This window comes from Propithecus coquereli, unplaced genomic scaffold (assembly GCF_000956105.1).
Source record: "Propithecus coquereli isolate 6110/MARCELLA unplaced genomic scaffold, Pcoq_1.0 Scaffold163, whole genome shotgun sequence".
In the NCBI taxonomy this organism is placed as follows: Eukaryota; Metazoa; Chordata; class Mammalia; order Primates; family Indriidae; genus Propithecus; species Propithecus coquereli.
Window position 1 is genome coordinate 2,115,585 of NW_012140858.1, and position 17,827 is coordinate 2,133,411.

General features: G+C 36.8%; 1 protein-coding gene and 1 pseudogene across 3 annotated transcripts in view; one reads left to right on the forward strand and one right to left on the reverse strand.

Moving 5' to 3' along the window:
- The window catches only part of PTBP3 (polypyrimidine tract binding protein 3), a 91,316-nt gene that overhangs the window by 60,791 nt on the left and 12,698 nt on the right, over positions 1-17,827 (reverse strand). The gene's annotated exons all lie outside the window — the stretch shown is intronic.
- Positions 4,031-6,055, forward strand: LOC105807743 (annotated as a pseudogene). The gene has a single exon (XR_001137351.1). The product of XR_001137351.1 is annotated as a U3 small nucleolar ribonucleoprotein protein MPP10 pseudogene (transcript).

Sequence of the window (17,827 nt, forward strand, 5' to 3'; positions counted from 1 at the left end):
AAAAGAAAAGAAAAGAAAAGAAAAGAAAAGAAAAGAAAAGAAAAGAAAAGAAAAGAAATTCTATGACAACAGATACTTGAGCCAAAGGATTTCTACTGGCTTGAGAGTCTTCTTGCTAGCTTAGAACAGAGTCATTACTAATCCCTGTACTAAAGCCTTCCATAGTACTTTGTCATAGCTCATTCCTACACTATGCTTCTGTACAATGGTAGTCCAGAAGGCTTTCCTTCAAAGATAAGCAGCTTTCAAAACAGAACCACATAGGTTCCTTATTGGGAATCTATATGGAAGGAAAAGGAAGGAAAGAAACATTACAAAAGACAACAACAGACATGAAAATTACACAACCTTAAACTGTGACCAAACAGCTTTTTGTAAAGTGAAAGAAAAATGTAAGAAAACATAACAGCCTTTCCTAAATAAAAATACAAAGTGATAAAATAGCTCAAGGGAAAAGCAAATAAGAAATCTACCAAAGGAGTTAAAAGAGAATGGTGAGAAAGAATAATGCAGTATCTCCAAAGTCAAACATTTCAAAGAGAAGGATTAGGAAATTAAATGCAAACATCTTTCCATTATCCAAAGAAGTTACCTGCGGTGAGGAACCAATACTTTCTGTAATTTTGATGTCAAAAAACCACAATCTTGAAGAAAAGTTCAGGAAAGTACTTTTCTTGGAGGCAACTGAGATTTCCTGAAAGGCATGTTTCATCCCCAAAGATTCTTAACTAGGTCTAGGCTGGAGTCTAGACACCTGTATATTTCCAAAGCTCTGGAGCAAACTGTAATGTATAGTCAATCGAGAACTACTATAAACAGATGCTATGAAGACAGAGGCAGAATGGTAGTTAAAAAGTAGTCTTCTTAGACCAGACAAGATCTAGGTTTGAATTCAGACTCCACAAACTTAGCTTACCTTTTCATGATATTGCAAATTATTTAATCTTTCTAAGTCTCGGTTTGTTTATTTGTAAAACGTGGATCATAATGATACCCACTCTCATGGGTTGCTCTGAAGATTATTATTTCTAATACATAGGCCTAATTATTAAACACTGGCAAATAAATACTAGTGATTAATTAGTCATTACTCAGTCCTTTTCAAAAGCTAATATACCAATAGTTACATGTATTTAATGCAATTAATATCGGACAGCAACTGCCTAAAGGTTAGAGATATTCTTTGAACAAAAGAAACTTTCAAAAGTTTTAAAAAGAAATGCCACCTTACTATCCTAACCACTCCAAAATTTCCTTCTCTCAGATAAATTCATAGGAGACCTGATTTTGATTAAATGTACTTAAAACTAAAATCAATAATTTTCACATTATGTAATAAACTCTTTAAAATATTCATTTCTAATAACTAGAGTTGATACCTTCTTTGTATAGAATTATATAGAAGATTTATTCAAGTCCCATTTATGGTTAACCTTTGAGGAAAAGAAAGAATAAAGCATGTATCTGCCTGTGCATTTGAATTTTTCTTGCAGAAAACTACGATGAGCTTTGTCTGGAGCAAAAAAAAGTCAATTTTTTCACTCTAACCATCCTTTTTTAAGCATCTTTGCATACTGATCCAATAATCTTGGAATCAATCTGCAAATGTTAAATAGCCAGATTATTTCTCATTTTGATAATTCATTTATCTTAATGTGCATATTATGAAATTATAGTATGAATCTATGCTTCACTCCATAATTTTTTTTTTTTTTTTTGATACAGGGTCTCTGTCATCCAGGCTGAAATTAGGATGCAGTGGCATGATCACAGCTCACTGCACAGGCTACATAATCCTTTTAACTGATAAGCCTGTTCCATGTTGTTATATAGTCTTTGTCGCAATTATTTTTAATAGATTATTAAAATGTTAAATGGTACCCTTAACTATTCTCCTATTATTAAATATGTTGGTGCTACTTCCAACTCATTGATACAAATTATGCTGCTAAGATTCCTGAATATAGGATTTTTCTGCATTTTATATTTTATCCATACAATAAATATTCAGAAGTGAAACAAGACAACTTTTCCTTGTTAAGTGAAAGGTAAAGCTGCAAGAAATCGCAAATTCTTATAGAACAATGTAGGGTAATGTCAAGTTACTACTACACTACAAGTGACTACTAAAAAGCATTTTTATTTCTACAGTAGTCTTTCAAATACTGCTAAAATTAGCACATGACTGCTTCATTTTAATACGTCTCAGAGTTTGTGCAGTAAAAAATTTAACCTTGTTCAAGAGAGGTGTGGCTTTTGCCCTATCCTTCTGGGAGGTGATCTCTAAGTCCTTGGAATGTCATGCCTGAGTGGACTAGTTTTTTTTTTTCTGCCTGGAGGCCTTGGGTCACCAGACAGTCTTAGGTTAGGTTGGTGGCTAGCTACACTAGAATGATCAACAATAAGATTTAGGGTGGGGGGCTTTCGGTCACACCTGGAAGGGCTGGAGATTAGACAGAGATTAGCAAGCAATCAATTATGCCTATGTAACAGAAACCCAATAAAAAATGTAAACACCAAGGCTCAGCTTGGTCAGCTTCACTGGCTGATAATACTCAAGCCTACTGCCACACATTGTGCCGGGAAAGTTATGTGTCCATGGAGAGAGTACAATGGAAGCTCAGGTTTGGTACTTCCCAGGACTCCACCTTATCGCATTTCTCCCCTTGGCTGATTTTAATCTGTAGCCTTTCCCTGTAGTAAACCATGTCCTGTGTATAACACCTTTCAGTGAGTTCCGTGAGTCCTTTTAGCAAATTATCAGACCTGAGGATACCTTTGGGAATCTCCCAGACTTGCAATTGGTGTCGGATGTGAGGGCACTCTTGTGTGGAATGTATTCCATAACTTCACAGTTGGCTTAACTTTTCGCATGGTTAAATGATTAAATCAGTAAATATAATAAAATTATTCATTTATTTAACATTTTTTAAAAACTTAATCTTTGGATTACCACTGGACTTTCAACTGTAAAAATATTTTAGTCTGAAAATGTGATCAAATATTCAAGTATTAAAAAAGCAGAAATTTAAATATATGTTTACATTAATGCAACATCTTAACTGTCACATTCAAAATATAAACTGTCAATAATAATGAAATGGTGAACACTGCAAAAAGTCTTCTAAATAAACAATTACGTTCAACAATTCTACTTAAAGTCTATTTCAGTGACAACAGGAGAAGCCCTTAAAAAAGAATGAAATACACCTAAAATAATGCATAAAGGAGAACCCTATAGAATCAAATCAAGTGTTACAATAGCTATTTTTATTGCCTTATTACATGTCGAGATCAATTAAAATATAAGATCATGAGGTTTTGTATCTGGAAATTCTGTTTTCCATCAGAGATGGGGTTTATCATTGATCATATAGACTAAACGAGCTATTTCTCAAGTAATTATGGTATTTTTCCCCTAATAATTTCAGAATGTGATAAACCACAAAAAGAAAAAGAACTTACGTTTGAAAATGCGATCATAAAAAATATTTTGATATCCAAATTTACTGGCCAAGTTTTCTTCTAAGAATTCATTTTGGAATTACAGAAAACAAAGGCTTTTTGGTATTATAAAGCTTAAATCCAAGAGTCACACCACTTTGTAAAACTTTATAAAACATGAGTAAAACAGAATAATATTAGTTCTCTAACATTTCTTTAAACATTCCTTTTAATTAAAAAAAAACTTTCAGGCTGGGCGCGGTGGCTCACGCCTGTAATCCTAGCTCTCCGGGAGGCCGAGGAGGGCGGATTGTTTAAGCTCAGGAGTTCAAAACCAGCCTGAGCAAGAGGGAGACCTCGTCTCTACTAAAATTAGAAAGAAATTAATTGGACAGCTAAAAATATATAGAAAAAATTAGCCGGGCATGGTGGCGCATGCCTGTAGTCCCAGCTACTCGGAAGGCTGAGGCAGAAGGATCACTTGAGCCCAGGAGTCTGAGGTTGCTGTGAGCTAGGATGACGCCATGGCACTCTAGCCCGGTCAACACAGTGAGACTCTGTCTCAAAAAAAAAAAAAAGGACAGCCATGGCCCCGCGAGTCTGGCGTTGACGGACCCTGGAGCGGTGTCTGAAGGAAATCGGTAAAGCCACTGGCCGGCCGGAGTGCTTCCTCACGATTCAAGATGGATTAGCATCAAAATTTACTTCTTTAACAAAAGTACTTTATGACTTTAATAAAATACTAGAGAATGGTAGGATCCATGGGAGTCCTTTACGGAAACTTGTGATAGACAATTTTGATGATGAGCAGATCTGGCAACAACTGGAATTGCAGAATGAACCAATTTTACAATACTTCCAGAATGCAGTTAGTGAAACAATTAAAGAAGAAGACATCAGTCTTCTCCCAGAGAGTGAAGAACAAGAGTGTGAAGAGGGTGATTCAGAGATGGAGGCTGATGGCCAGGAGGACCTAGAACAAGTTTTGGAGCAGGAAGAAGCATCAGACATAGATGCTGACAGTCCTAAAGAGGATGAGAGAGCTAAAAACTCAAGTAAATTTGATCTGAGGAAAAGCCCAGTTTTCAGTGATGAGGATTCTGACCTTGACTTTGATATCAGCAAATTAGAACAGCAGAGCAAGGTACAAAGCAAAATGCCTAAGAAACCAAGAGAAAAATCCATAGTAGATGATAAATTTTTCAAACTATCTGAAATGGAGGCCTTTTTAGAAAACATAGAAAAAGAAGAGGAACAAAAAAATGAGGAGGAGGATGAAGATATTGATTTTTTTGAAGATGTTGATTCTGATGAAGATGAGGGAGGACTATTTGGAAGTCAAAAACCTAAGTCAAGTAAAAGTTCCAGAAACCTGAAATACAGAGATTTCTTTGATCCAGTTGAAAGTGATGAAGACATAGCAAGTGCTCATGATGATGAGCTGGGTTCAGACAAAGATGAGGAAGAAATTGCTGAAGAAGCAGCAGAAGAACTAAGCATTTCTGAAACGGATGAAGATAATGACCTTGAAGAAAATGAAAATGATAAACAACATAAAGAAAGTTTGAAAAGAGTGACCTTTGCTTTGCCAGACGATGAGGAAACTGAAGATACAAATGTTTTAAATGTAAAGAAAAATTCTGATGAAGTTAAATTCTCTTTTGAAAAAAGACAGGAAAAGATGAATGAAAAAATTGCATCTTTAGAAAAAGAATTGTTGGAAAAAAAGCCTTGGCAGCTCCAAGGGGAAGTGACAGCACAGAACCGACCAGAAAACAGCCTTCTAGAGGAGACCCTGCACTTTGACCATGCCGTCCGAATGGCACCTGTGATTACAGAGGAAACCACCCTTCAACTAGAAGACATCATTAAACAGAGGATAAGAGATCAGGCTTGGGACGATGTAGTACGTAAAGAAAAACCTAAAGAGGATGCATATGAATATAAAAAGCGTTTAACATTAGACCACGAGAAGAGTAAATTGAGCCTTGCTGAAATTTATGAACAGGAATACATCAAACTCAACCAGCAAAAAACAGCAGAAGAAGAAAATCCAGAGCATGTAGAAATTCAGAAGATGATGGATTCCTTCTTCTTAAAACTGGATGCCCTCTCACACTTCCACTTCATCCCTAAACCGCCTGTACCAGAGATTAAGGTGGGGTCAAATCTGCCAGCCATAACCATGGAGGAAGTGGCCCCAGTGAGTGTTAGTGATGCCACTCTCTTGGCCCCGGAGGAAATAAAGGAGAAAAATAAAGCTGGAGATATAAAAACAGCTGCTGAGAAAACAGCTACAGACAAGAAACGAGAATGGAGGAAAAAGAAATATCAAAAGCATATGAAAATAAAGGAAAAGGAGAAGCGGAGGAAACTGCTTGAGAAAAGCAACCCAGAACAAGCAGGGAAATACTCCAAAGCAGTAGCTTCGGAGAAGTTAAAACAGCTAACCAAAGCTGGCAAGGCTTCCTTAATGAAGGATGAAGGTAAAGACAAGGCCTTAAAGTCGTCCCAAGCATTCTTTTCTAAATTACAAGATCAAGTCAAAATGCAAATCAATGATGCAAAGAAAACAGAAAAGAAAAAGAAGAAAAGATATTTCTGTTCATAAATTAAAGCTGTAATATATTTTGAAAGTAATGTAAATAAAAAAAAAAAACTTTCCTTTCATAGACATAAATTCTTTCTCCTAAAAACATTGTCACTGCATATAATTATAGACTACTTCAGTAAAATATAAAAAATTTCTGAAAATTATACTTAACATTTATATCCCAAGTGTCTGAAAAGCAATTTTCCATTATATTAATAGTAAAGAAGAAACAATGCAGACCTAGGTAAAATTGAATCTCTCTCCCACAAGGTTTGACTGCTATGATAAGAGATTACAGTTTAAGGGCAGAATGGAAGATGCTAAGTAGAATGAAGACATTAAGAAAATAAAGGAGGCTGGGCAAGGTGGCTCACACCTATAATCCTGCACTCTGGGAGGACAGGCTGGAGGATTGCTTGAGCTCAGTAGTTTGAGATCAGCCTGAACGAGACCTCGTCTCTACAAAAAAAATAGAAAAATTAGCTGGACATGTGGGCACACGCCTGTAGTGCCAGCTACTTGGGAGGCTGAGGCAGGAGGATCACTTGAGCTCAGGAGTTTGAGGTTGCAGTGAGCTATGATGAGGCCATAGCACTCCAGCCTAGGTCACAGAGCAAGAGCAAGAAAAAAAAAGGAGGTAGGTGGGGTTTGTGCCACTACACCTGGGTCCTTTTTTTTTTGTCGTTGGCCTCAGGGCCAGAGCCTCTATTTAAAACAAACAAACAGACAAAAAAACCCCTATAATCCCAGCTACTCTGGAGGCTGAAGTGGGAGGATTACTTGAACCCAGGAGTTCCACACCAGCCTGGGTAACAAAGCAAGCCCCCTGCCCCAAAAATAAATAAATAAATAGAATTTTAAAATAAAGGAAAACTTGGTTAGATGAGTGATTACTGTAGACTATCAAGAGAAGGAAACTGCTAAAAGGGGAGGAGAAAAAAAGACTGTACCACAGGTAAACAAATTAACAGTACTCAAAGAAAGCCTCAACAAGCCAAAAATGAAGACACTGGGGCCTGGGGAGTGGGTTTTAAAGTTAGCAAACAACACTGGATCAACAGTCCCCTTAGAAACACAGTAAATTTACATAAATCCAGCAGTTCTTCAGTAGACTTGTTAGCTCTCTAAGTCAATATACCAATCAGCTTCACTGTCTCAAGTATCAATTACTGAAGCTCTCACCAGTTGAAGAATAATTCACAGGGCCAGCAAAGCAAACAAATAATGTAAGCAACACAAATAAAGTGTTTCATTATCAAATTTGATAGAATTGGTTTTATTTATTAAAATGAAAGTACTAATATGATAAAAGGCAATCAACACAACTGAGAAACAGCCACTGAAGTAACATGTAAGGAAGATTGTGAAAATAAGCCATTAACCCATAGTTATCCTTCAGATCGCACCTAAAATGCACATGAAATTCAAGAATAAGATATCATTTGTTTAGATCTATCAAGATACTATGATTATGAAAAAGAGGCTATCAAAATACTGCTTCCTAATTGTCCAGGATCCCAGAACTTTTTTTTAACTAACAGGATCCTAAATACTGAAATAAATATCGAAGTCTAACTTTGCGCCAAGGTAAAATTTCTAGCAGATGGTATATGACCCTGTGTGAACACTTCCCAGAACAGAAAGTCTCACCATACTATATATACTTACTGATTACGGTCTCCTGATTACTCACTTTTATATGCCCCTCCACAGAACCTACTACAGTGTTTTATATGTAATTCAAAACTTTTTTGCTTAAGAAATGAATAATAACTATAGAGATAGGGAATAAAGATATTCATTGAGGTTTTCAGATTATTTGTACAGCACTAAATGAAACCCCACGGTTTTCTTGAACTTTTAGTCTTTTGTTAACATTCACCATTCCACAGCCTCCTATAACTCTAAATGCATCCAGACCCCAAAGACACTCACTACTGGGAACTCTACCAAATGACCCTTACAAATGATTCTGAAATCACATCCTCACATATACCAGGGCCCCCTCAGCACCCTATATCTACTAAGTAAGTCTGATTATCCCTAAACATAATCACTAAAGCATAGTTATCAAATTGTTCATTTGTGATTTTTTCCTTTCCAAGGCTGCCACTGTTGAGATTTTAGGACAGTGAGAATAAAAAAGGTAGTAGTTGAAGATGGCACAAATTCTTCAAATGTGCAGCTGTGGCAATGTTTAAAATCCCTGTTTATGACACAGTTTCAATAAAATGATTTTGACTGCCTTTGTTTTATATGGCATCTTAGCAACAATACTTTAATGACTAGCAAATTATTCCTCTAAAAAGCCTTCTAATTCATGACATTCAACCAAAATGCTATTCATTTGAATATTCATTCAGTTCCTACTATTAATATATAGGCATAGCCCTTATATATTGAAATCAATATGTATAAATGTCTTAGCAATAATACTCATTCATTCAACAAAAATCAACCAATATTTACGGAGTTGGTGTGTGTTGAGGGACAAGTGTACTTAGAAATATTTGCTGATGAATTAGACATGGGGTTTGAGAGGAAGAAAGAAGTCAAAGGTGTCCTGGTTGTCCTAAATAGGTCTCAATGTAAAACATTCGGTCCACAGACATTTTTAAGATTAGATACATATTCTCTAATTCTCACGACTCTACAAAACAGGTATTATTACCTCCCAAAAAAACTAAGATTTAGAGAGGTTATATTATTTGATACAAGTATAAGAGGGTAAGTGGTACAATCAGAATCCAGGTCTGACTTATTTTTCACCCCACATACCTGTTTTTCCTTCAGTCTACACAAATCTGCTCTCAATATGTTATGCCAACCCTCTGATCCACTTACTTATTCCACATCTAGAGACCTTATATTAGAACTTACGTGAGGATATATGTATATAGTCAACCTTTATAAGAGCAAAATAAACAAAATACGATGATAGCTAATATTACTATCTGCATAGTTATCTGTCAGGTACTGTTCTATGGGCTTTATACATATTTCACGTAATCTAAGAAGCTTTTGATTTTAAGACTGTAATTTTATCTAACTTCTAGAAAGAAAAAATGCTGGCCTGGCACAGGGGCTCACACCTGTAATCCTAGCACTTTGAGAAGCTGAGACGGGAGGACTGCTCCAGGCCAGGAGTTTGAGAACAGCCTGAGCAACACAGCAAGACCCCATCTCTACAAAAAATTTTTTAAAATGAGCCAGGCATGGTGGCCTGAGCCTGTAGTCCCAGATACTCAGGAGGCTGTGGTAAGGATCACTTGAGCCAAGGAGCTTGAGGTTGCACTGAGTTACGATGTTGCCACTGCACTCTAGCCGAGGCAACAAACTGAGATCCTGTCTTAAAAAAAGAAAAGATGGCCGGGCGTGGTGGCTCACGCCTGTAATCCTAACACTCTGGGAGGCCGGAGTGGGAGGATCACTTGTGGTCAGGAAATTTGAGACCAGCCTGAGCAAGAGTGAGACCCCATCTCTACCAAAAAATAGAAAGAAATTAGCCGGACAACTAAAAATATATAGAAAAAATTAGTCGGGCATGGTTGCGCATGCCTGTAGTCCCAGCTATTTGCGAGGCTGAGGCAGAAGGATCGCTTGAGCCCAGGAGTTTGAGGTTGCTGTGAGCCAGGCTGACGCCACGGCACTCTAGCCCGGGCAACAGAGCGAGACTCTGTCTCCAAAAAAAAGAAAAGAAAGAAAAATGCTGCTGCCAATTAAATTATAATACCCATCAACTTAAGATGTCAGAAATGTTATTATGAAAAAATATGCCTTAGAATCAATGAAATATCAAATCTTCACAAAATTCTAAGCATTAAAGCACTATTACACTAACTAATGTTGCTATGAAATACTATATCTCATGTCCCACTTGTTAAAAATACTAGTTATATCCTATTTTGCATTTTAAATTTTTTTAAAGACATGGGGTCTCACTATGTTGCCCAAGCTGATCTCGAACCCCTGGGCTCAAGCAATCCTTTCACCTCTGCCTCGTGAGTAGCTTAGGACTACAGCTAACACACCACCATGCCCAGTTTCACATTTTAAGTTAAGACTCTTTCAACTGCCTTTTTTTTTTTCACAAGGTGATAACTAATGAAATATTAGTGCTTAACTTTGCATATGAAAGAACTCTCTGCAAGATAAAGAGAAAACATTCTCTCTTCCAACACAGCTGCAGAAAAACATATAATTCTGGTCATAAAAGTGTGTTTACAAATGCTACTTTGTTGAGACAGAGTCTTGCTCTGTTGCCCGGGCTTGAATGTAGTAGCTTACTGCAACCTCAATCACCTGGGCTCAAGGGATCCTCCTGCCTCAGTACAAATGCTACTTCCAACGAAGAAGTCTTATGATCTTCTAAACTTTGGAAATCATAGCTATATCCTGTAAAAGTAGCAAAGGTCTATAGTTTTGGCTAAGTGTCCTACTTAACAATTTAAAGCCCTAGTCGTAGGACATATTGACACCTAATTTCTGGTGGGTGGGTGGGTGGGTGTGTGTGTGTGTGTGTGTGTGTGTGTGTGTGTACTTTTAAGTTATCTTTATTAAGCCAATCATTGAAACTTCCCTCATTTCACACATTCATAAACAATACAAACAAAACCTAAGACTCTTTTATATTTCTCACAACAAAGAGTTTTAAAGCCTAATATCATTTTGTGAATGAGGAAACTAAGACACAGATGAGTTAAGTAACTTACACAAGATTACAGGACAAAGAGCTGGAGTCAGGACTCAAACCTAGGCAGGCCAATTTCAGCGTCCATGCTTTTAATCGCTATACTAAACTGCCAAATATTAAACTACCCCTATGTTCATAATAAGAGATTAGTTAAATGAGTTTCAGTATATTCATGCAATGAAATACCAGGTGGTTATTAAAATGATGAAGCAACATCTTATCAACCTGGATATAAATTTACAAAACAATGCAGGCACAATGGCTCAATCCTATAATCCCAGAACTCTGGGAGACAGAGATGGGAGGACTGCTTAAGCCCAGGGGTTAGAGGGTGCAGTGAGGTATGATTGTGCCACTGCACTCCAGCCCAGGCAACTCAGCAGGATCCTGCCTTAAACAAACAAATTTACAAAACATTGTTCATTTCATTTCAAAAGCCATATATATATTAGTTATAACAACATATTGTATTTTCCATTTTTATAAAAATAAATAATAGGCTGGGCGAGGTGGCTCATGTCTGTAATCCTAGCACTTTGGGAGGCCGAGGCAGGAGGATCATTTGAGGTCAGAAGATCAAAACCAGCCTAAGTGAGACCCCATCTCTACAAAAAATAGAAAAATTAGCTGGGTGTGGTGGTATGTACCTGCAGTCCCAGCTACTCAGGAGGCTGAGGCAGGAGGATTGTTTGAGCCCAGGAGTTTGAGATTGTAGTGCGCTAAAGATGACACCATTGTTTTCTCACCAAAGTGACAAAGTGAGACTCCGTCTCAATCAATCAATCAATCATAAACACACACACCATGAGCATACACACAAAGGTCTAAAAGGAAATTTACCTAAATGTTAGCAGAGATTATTTTATTTGGCTTTTACTTTCTGTTTTACACTTACCACCTTTAAACATTAACTAATCAGAGGGAAAGGAGCTATTTTCATTTTAGGAAAAAAAGGAACTTCAGAAATTTTACTAACATTTATCTCAAGCTCCACAGCTAGCTCTTTCAATTAAACACATTTCATGAGGATTTTGGTCAATTCTACTACTGACCATTATTGAACATATTATCCCCAAAATGATAACAAAAAATTTTAAAGTTTTAAATTTCTTCTTGCATCATTTAGAGATCTATGAGTACCTGTGAATTTTATAAAAGCTACACTATATGTCTACGGACAGTTTTCAAGTTTCTTAAATTCAAGAAAGAGATTAATAAATCAGAGTGAGTGATAATGAGCCCCAACATATGAAAATTCCCAATGCATCACACAAAAGGAAGTATTCCAACCTCCTTTTCAACTTAGTGAAATTACAAATATACTTTACTGCTTTAGCAGACTAGAAGCTATACTCCTATCTCTAACTCTAATAAAATGGTGTATTATTTGTTACAGAAAAACCAACTTCTAAAAATAACGTTCATTAACCAAATACCACTGGAATATTAATTAGCCCAAAGCCAACAGAGACACCATGGTGTTGGAAACAGAGCATGGACTCTGGAAACAAACCTGTCTTTGGATCCTGGTTTATCACTTACCACCTGTTAGACCTAGGGTATTAGGTAGGTTACAAAATCATAAGTTTGGTATCCTTTTCTGTAAAATTGGTCTAACATTATAATAGATATGCAAAGTTCCCTTTTAAAAGGACTTCTTGTAGACTACTACCTAGCAGGATAGGGATAATCTGCATTTTTTTAAATCTGGAGGCGGGTGAGGGCAGCACTGGTGAACAGAGGTCTCCTACTTCTATCATTAATTGAGAGAGGTGTTGAAATCTATGATTAATTATGGGTTTGGCTATTTCTTCTTTCACTCAAAATTCGTATCCAACTTCTCAGGAAAATGTCATATTCCCTTAGGCAGGAGTTTTCTCTTGCATGATAAATTTTAAAATCTCAGGAGTGCTGGCTTAGTCTAAAAGGTTCTCTTCAGCTACTACTGCTTCTTAGTGATGGTTGCTGCTGTTGCTCCAACATGTTCTCACTGGCAGTACAGCTGTTGAATGAAGTTTCTGTTTGCAATAGTGACTGAGCACAAACCACTGTCATTCTGCCAGTATTCTCTTCCCATGAAAGGAAGGAAACTCTTCTCTGGTGCTACTCAGCTACTGTTGCTTTTAACGTCTCAAAGTTATTGAGCTCTCAAATTCTGTATGTATTTATTCATATATTCATTCTCTCTCTCTCTCTCTCTCTCTCTCTCTCTCTCTCTCTCACACACACACACACACACACACACACACACACAGACACCCATTGCCCAAACCATAGTAAACATTGTAGTGTCAGTGTCCAGAATTAACCCAAGATCACCCTCAGGTTCAATAATTCCCTAGAAGGACTCAAGAGAGACCTGGCATATAGTTGCACTCAAGGCCAAGATTTATTACAGTAGCAGAATACAAAGCAAAATCAACAAAGGAAAAGGTGCATGGGGTGAAGCCTAGAGGAAATCAGACACAAGCTTCCAAGGGTCCTCTCACAGTTGAGTCACACAGGATACACTGAATTCCTCCTGCAACAAATTGTGACAATACATACAAAATATTGTCTACCAAGGAAGCTCATTAGACTCAGTACCCAAGGTTTTTAAGAGACTGGTCACAAAAGCACCCTCTGCCTAGCATACACCAAAATTCCAGACTTCCAGAAAGAAATCATAAACTATACTCTTTACATAGTCTAGGCTCAAGGAAGCACTCTTACCATTTAAAGAAAGGTCCATATCAATATAGAGAACAAACTGTTTACCAGCCAAGTTGCTAAGTTCCCACAAACCAGCCAAGAACCAACTTTACAAGCAGTCTTTCTTTCTTTCTTTTTTTTTTTTTTTGAGACAGAGTCGCACTCTGTTGCCTGGGGTGAGTGCCGTGGTGTCAGCCTAGCTCACAGCAACCTCAAACTTCTGGGCTCAAGTGATGTTCCTGCCTCAGCCTCCTGAGTAGCTGGGACTAATTACAGGCGCAAGCCACCACACCTGGCTAATTTTTTTTTGTTTGTTTCTATTTTTAGTTGTCCGGCTAATTTTTTTCTATTTTTAATAGAGACGGGGTCTCGCTCTTGCTCAGGCTGGTCTCAAACTCCTGAGCTCAAGCAATTCACCCGTCTCAGCCTCCCAGAGTGCTAGGATTACAGGCGTGAGCCACTGCGCCCAGCTAAGCGTCTTTCTAAGGATAGCCATCTCAAGCCTGCCACATTAACTCTTTTCTGCACACTTGCCAAGCCCAAATGACCAACTAAGTCAATTTTTCTTATAGTTCTCTGGTAAGACTGGAACCTACACATACTCCCTTAAAGTTAAGGTTCTATTTCTACAGCTACTGCTGCTGCTACTGTACCCGATTAGCAATAGATTTGAGAAGGAGGAAAAATGGAAGCTCTGTGCTGCCTCCACAAGATTAGAGAGACAGGATATATTATCAGTCATAGGGTTAACTGGCACAAGCTATAGAAGTCAGATCCCTGGATTCAAATATCCTGGTTCAACTGCTTATTGTGTGATGGATAACTTACTTGGTCTCTCGGCACCTCAGTTTCTTCATCTGAAATGGGGAAAATAAAAATATCTTCCTCATAGCGCTGCTGTAAGGATTATGAAAAAGAAATTTTCTTTCCTACTCTAGTCCTGATGCCTTCTGAATTCTGAGATTAACAGGCAATTAGAATAATCAGGCTCTTATATATATGGTCATGATACAATACTAGCAACAGCTAAAATATATCAATTTACACTTTAAAATGGACCTTATAATAAATGGTATTTGGACAACTGGGTAACCATTTGGAAAATGATAAAAATTGATTTCCATATCTCGAACTGCACACTAGGATAAAGCCCAAATGAATCAAGATCTAAATGTAAAAAATAATCATACAAATATTAGAAGAAAATATGATTGAATTCCTTTATGACCCTCCAATGGGAGAGCCTAATTATGACTCAAAATCCAGAACTATACAAAACAGCAGTAAGTTCAAGTATCCAAAAGTCAAAAGACTCAGCACGGCAGAAAGCTTCACAAGCAAGTCAAATAACACATTAAGAAAAATATCTGAAATTCATTATAGAATGAATTACCTCTCTAATTTACAAAAAGCTTCTAGAAATTGAGAAGAAAAAGACTGAGCCAACAGAAAAATAAGAACCAGCAACCCAAAGGAAATACAAATGGCCCTTAAAGATATGCTTGCTTCATTCACAAAAAAAATGTGACTAAATTGAGTAACATTTCTCACCTATAAAATTGGCAAAAATCTAAGTTTGACAAAAGACTCTTTTGGCCAGAACTGGAAATGCAAAACAGAGCAATGGAGGTGAACCTGGTACTGTTTTACCTAGAAACACATTTAACTTTTGATATATAGCAATCCCATGTTTAAACTCTACTTCACAGATATGCTTGCATACATATTTCATGACATAAAAGACTATTCATAAGAAAGACAGCACAATATTGGAAATAACTTGAGTCCACCAACAGAGAACTTGATAAATAACTGTTATATCCACAAAATAAAACATTTTCCAACTGTTAAAAATGGAAGGGCAGACTTTGAGTAAAATTCCTTATGTATTATTGAAAAATCAAAGTATAGAAATAGCTTATATAAATATGCTGCCTTTTATATTAGAAGGGGAAGAAAAATATGTCTACCTTTACTTTCATTAAAAAAGGAATTAGAAGGGTAAAAAAAAAAAACCATCTTTCTCTGGGGGAAAGAAGGGGAGTGGGGACAAGGCTGAGTAGGCTGAGAAGGAGAGCTCTCTATGTATACATAGTTGACTTTATGTTAAATTACTTCTATTCTTTTAACTTATTTACATGTACTATATAACAAATCAAGTATTACAGGAAAGTTTATATGATAAAAATAAATCTCTTCACTCCAATCCTAACAGTTCTCATTTATTCTAATGGTTGTCCCCATAACCCTAGATAATAATGCTTATACCACTATTTTTGAGTTATCACCTTTAAAAATAAACAAGTTGATCTCTAATATGAAAACTTAATTTAGCTCTTAGACTTCCTCCTTTCTCTGTCCTCTCAATGTTTGAAATATATGCTGTAATTTCAATTCTTCTATAAGTACCTTTGAACTTGAAAAATATACTTGTATTTCATTGCTTAACTGGGCAATTTAATATCACCTCTTGATTCTCCATTCTCGAAGACAGAGCTAATATGCTAGCAATCTCTTTTCCACCTCCCTCTTCCTGCCACCTTCACTTTTTATGGTTATAGTTGTTTCATTCTACCCTGCAACAATAGCATTCTGGGCTTTGTCCATTCATGTACTGTCCAAAGGCTGACTCAAAGTTCACGATCAATAAACAGTATTTACATTTTTATAACTATATTAACATTGTTCAAGGAAACATAATCCTGGCACACTTCACTTTTTTTTACTCTATGGTCCAATGTCACAACCTTAGGACCACTTGGAAAAAACTGTTCTTATAATCAAGGTCAAATGGATCCTTATTGTACTCTCAACAATTGTTTAACATCATGCCCCATTATAATTTGATTCATAGTATGACCATGTTTCCTTTTCTTCTATTTATTTTTGCTTTCCATGACTCCCCCCTCAACCCCCCACCGTGGGACAGGGTCTCACTTTATCGCCCAGGATGGAGTGCAGTGATGTGATCGCAGCTCACTACAGCCTCAAACTCCTGGGCTCAAGGGATCCTCCTGCCTTAGCCTCTGAGTAGCTGGGACTACGAGCATATGCCACCACGCCTGGCTAGTTTATTTATTTATTTTAGAGAGGAGTATCACTATGTTGCCCAGGCTGGTCTCAAACTCCTGGCCTCAGGTGATCCTCCCATCTCAGTCTCCCAAACCATTGGGATTACATGCGTAAAAGCCACTGCACCCAACCACAACTATCATTTTAATAACTGATTCAGGAAGAATCATCAACGGATGCTAAAATTAGTAGGCAAAAGTTTGAGAATTCAAAGATTATTAAGGTAATCTCAGAGTATCACTTCACAAACTACTTAAGGAAAAACAGTAAATGTACAGTGGAAAACCAAGCAAACCAAACACAATCTTAAAAAAGTGACCAAAGCTAACATCACAAACAAGAGAACAAATCAACCTCCTCCTCTGCTTTCTAATACAATAGACTGAGAGGAACATGACATGATTTCTGTGGTATTCTTGCCAAAAATATAAAACCTAAATCTAGCTATGAAGGAACAGATAAACTCAAACCAAGGGACATCCTGCTCAGTAACAAGCCTGCATTCCTCAAAAATGTCAGAAGAATGAAATTAGACGCTTATCTCATACCACATAAAAAAAAATATACTCAAAATGAATTAAAGACTTAAATGTAAGACCTGAAACTGTAAAAGTACCAAAAGAAAACAGAGGGAAAGCTCCATGACATTGGTCTGGGCAATAATTTTTTGGATACGACCCCAAAAGTACAGGTAACAAAAATAGAAGTCTAAACAGGTTTACATCAAACTAAAAAGCTTCTTCGCAGCAAAGAAACAATCAACAGTAACGAGACAACCACAGAATGGGAGAAAATATTTGCAAACCATATATCTGATAAGGAGTTAATATCCAAAATATATAATGAACACAACAGGAAAAAAACAAATAACCCAACTTAAAAATGAGCAAAAAACCTAAATAGTTATTTTTCAGAACACACACACACATGGCCAACAGGTACATAAAAAAGTGCTCAACACCACTAATCATCAGGGAAATACAAATTAAAACCACAATGAGATATCATTCCACATCTGTTAAAATAGCTATTACCAAAAAGATAAAAGATAACAAGTGTTGGTGAAGATGTGGAGAAAATGAAATCTTTGTACAGTTACTGGGAATGTAAATTAGCACACTCATTAAAAAAAAACAGTATGGAGATTTCTCAAAAAATTAAAAATAGAACTACCACATGATCCAGCAATCCCACTACTGGGAAAATATCCAGAGGAAATGAAATCAGTATGTCAAAGAACATCTGCACTCCCAAGTTCATTGCAGCATTATTCATAATAGCCAATATATGGAATTAACCAAAGTGTTCACCAAGGGGTGAATGGATAAACAAAA